The sequence below is a fragment of the Hemiscyllium ocellatum genome, unplaced genomic scaffold (assembly GCF_020745735.1).
Source record: "Hemiscyllium ocellatum isolate sHemOce1 unplaced genomic scaffold, sHemOce1.pat.X.cur. scaffold_118_pat_ctg1, whole genome shotgun sequence".
NCBI classification, from domain to species: domain Eukaryota; kingdom Metazoa; phylum Chordata; class Chondrichthyes; order Orectolobiformes; family Hemiscylliidae; genus Hemiscyllium; species Hemiscyllium ocellatum.
This window is the reverse complement of record NW_026867701.1, coordinates 76,855-79,439: the sequence shown is the minus strand read 5'-3', so window position 1 is coordinate 79,439 and position 2,585 is coordinate 76,855. Positions and strand designations below refer to the sequence as shown.

The 2,585-nt window shown below is 44.1% G+C and overlaps 1 non-coding gene across 1 annotated transcript; it reads right to left on the bottom strand.

Annotated features, from left to right (window-relative positions):
* Positions 1-1,995: 1,995 nt before the first annotated feature.
* trnav-uac (transfer RNA valine (anticodon UAC)) lies at positions 1,996-2,068 on the bottom strand. Its single transcript has one exon. It is a non-coding gene; the product is annotated as a tRNA-Val (tRNA).
* Positions 2,069-2,585: the final 517 nt, after the last annotated feature.

Here is a 2,585-nt window from a genome sequence, read left to right as displayed (position 1 = left end):
ACTGGCAAACCAAATGCATGTTCAGGCACAGCGAAGCATGAATGCTAAATGTGAAACAATCCGAGGGCATGAGGCATAATGTAATCTCACAACTAACAACAGGGCAATTCCAAACTACTCTTTCAAACATACTGCAGCCTTACTGCACCACCACTTCCCAGACAAAGCTGAAAAGAGAGAAAAAGCGAACATAATAAGAATGGGCCATAAAAAGCGAATTTCACCAATCACAGTCTCGATTAGATGAGCTTTACCTTCCGATGTCTCCTGGACGGAAATGAAGGAAATGGGAGAAATGCCATAACATATGACATCGGAATTCTTGGGAACGATTTTCCCATTGGCCAGAAAACCAAACAACGACGAGTCGAGTCTCCGCAGGACCTTGTTTCACAACAGCGATGAAATAAAATTCTCCATTCCGTTCCAGTAAAAACTCAACTTGCATGAAAAACAAAGCAACATTAGAGCTGCTTGCGATTTTCTGCGCGGGAGGAGAACATGTTCATGACAGGACAGACACTTTAAATATTCAGCACATTCCCACACCTCAGTTTTGTTTTGAACATCAATATAACGGGGATCGAAACAGCATTTTAACAAGCTGTTGGAGTTGATCAGCATAAATGCCTATGACGGGATTCAAACCAGCAGATGAAAAGTCACATGAAAAGGGTTCCATGATCCCTGTCCGACTCGCACAGCTACTGGCATGCGTCTGGCTACAATATGAATTTCGCAGCAGATAATGATAGCCCATCAATCCAGACAAAAAAAAAATCAATGGTCTCTTGAGTGTATCTTCTCAGACTCTTTCAACTAAAAATGTCTCTGTGAGTGCGTGAGTATATGTTAGGTTAAGGATTGTTGAAATAACCATGAGCTGCTTGACTTTATTGCAATTTCGAATCTTGCTTTGCTAAATGTTTTCACTCATTGCTCGAAACAGGACAACTTTCACGATTACACGGAACATGAAACACACGGGACTACAGGGAAAATGCACAAAGCTGAGCAGGCCGTGTTCCACATCATACCGTGCAGCATAGTTTCAGTCACTGTGTCTGTTTCTCAGAATAATAGTCCCAAAGAATGTTCTCCACACTAAAACCGGAGGTACAGAAGTCAAGAGGTTCTGTTAGCACCTCACCACACCCCCACTCCGGAAGAGATGCTAACTGCCCTTGAATGCCTTTTGTTCTCGATGTGAAGAGCTCTCACGCCTGAGTCACCTTCACCTGTCTTGTTGCTGAGTGACTCACAAAGAAGGAGTTTCACCAGAGCTGCAACTGCCTCACTTTCCCACTCGCCCTGCCCGTTTACAGTTTCCTGCCCGTCATTGATTTAAGAAAACCAAATGAGTGCGATATCATTCTGTATCCTGAGTCTCGTTTCCGCCGTTTCAGTTCCAACATGGCTTAGATCTCGGGTGTCACCTTAATACTAGCGGTGCTTAGAAAGCGTAGGTCCAGAGGTTTCTCGGAGAGCATAATTTCTTTCATTGCTGTTGCTGATTGAATGAGCCACTAACGTGTGAACTGCTCCAAAACATGATTCAGGATCTCTGGTGCCAATTCTCGCACGTTGAATAACGTCAGACAACTTCCAAATGAGATCTTTCAGAGACGACTTTGGGCTACGTTTGACAGACAGACTAGTTCAGGAATCCGTAGTGTACTGTGACACCAGCGCATCAGCTTCTTCCCTGTCTTTGAACCGGTCGCCTGCGCAAGGAAGGCAAACGCGGAACTGCTTTTTATGAAAGGATCAGAACACGGTAACTACACTCTCAAACAGAATGACTTATGATCAGAGCCAGATTGGAGAAAAACTTTACAATGCTTTGCGCAGTAATTAAATGGAATTGTGTTACATTACATTTCACTACGAGAGCAGATTTGTTAAAGCAAATTCGAAGGCAGGTTTGTTGATGGGAAAGCAAGCAAGAAAGCTCAATTTTTGTCCATGTAAAGTGCTGCAATTGAAGAACAAAGTAGTTTCTGCCCAGTTTCGAACTGGGGACCTTTCGCGTGTAAGGCGAATGTGATGACCACTACACCACAGAAACCAGCCGCAGACAAGGATGTCGTTAATGCTTGGACCGTTGGGCGAGGTGGAATAGGCTGGGACAAGTTTCCCTGCAGCGTAACGGCTGCGATATGATCTGATGGAAGGGTTGTAAACTGAGTACATTCGTGTTTTCCCTAAGCTGGGGCGAGTTGAAAACTCGAGAGCATTGGTTTAAGGTGATTTGGCTGAAATTGACAAAGTACCTGAGACACATTTCCCACACTGAAGGTTGTGCGTGTATGGAACAAGCGACCCGCGAATGTGGACGAGGCTATTACGCTCAGAAAATTGCAAAGGTAACCGGATGATTTTCTGGATAGAATGGGTTTAGAGGGATTTAGGCCAAATGCTGGAGAATGGGACGTGTTTAATTTTGGCTATGTGGTGAGCATGGACGTCATACACTGTAGTATCTGTTCCCACGCAGTGTAAACCAATAACGTTGTGTTGCTTATTACACCTGCTTTAAAGGATCACTTTTTAGCATCGCAGACTGTGGCACAATCTTTTAGTCT